The sequence below is a fragment of the Epinephelus moara genome, chromosome 3 (genome assembly GCF_006386435.1).
Source record: "Epinephelus moara isolate mb chromosome 3, YSFRI_EMoa_1.0, whole genome shotgun sequence".
In the NCBI taxonomy this organism is placed as follows: domain Eukaryota; kingdom Metazoa; phylum Chordata; class Actinopteri; order Perciformes; family Serranidae; genus Epinephelus; species Epinephelus moara.
Genome location: NC_065508.1, coordinates 113,860 through 114,209, shown reverse-complemented (window position 1 = coordinate 114,209; position 350 = coordinate 113,860). Strand labels below are relative to the sequence as shown.

At 44.9% G+C, this 350-nt stretch overlaps 1 protein-coding gene across 1 annotated transcript in view; it reads right to left on the bottom strand.

The window, feature by feature from the left end:
• LOC126384018 (macrophage colony-stimulating factor 1 receptor 2-like) overlaps positions 1 to 350 on the bottom strand; it is an 18,721-nt gene that overhangs the window by 5,169 nt on the left and 13,202 nt on the right. The window lies entirely within an intron of this gene.

Below are 350 nucleotides of genomic sequence, written 5' to 3'. Positions count from 1 at the left end.
GAATGAGGGAATGAGTGAATGAGAGAATGAGTGAATGAGGGAATGAGGGAATGAGTGAATGAGAGAATGAGTGAATGAGGGAATGAGTCAGCGTTCAGGAAAATAAATTCAACAGGTCAGAGACAAGAGGAAAGTTTATTTGTCTCTAAGAGACAAACTGTGTCCCATCATCTGTCCGTCTTTACATATTGTCTCTCAGGCTGAGCGATGATGAACATTATCATCTCTGAGCTTACTGAGGACACTGAGACACACTGAGGACACTGAGACACACTGAGGACACTGAGACACACCGAGAACACAGAGGTACACTGAGGACACTGAGACACACTGAGGACACTGAGACACAC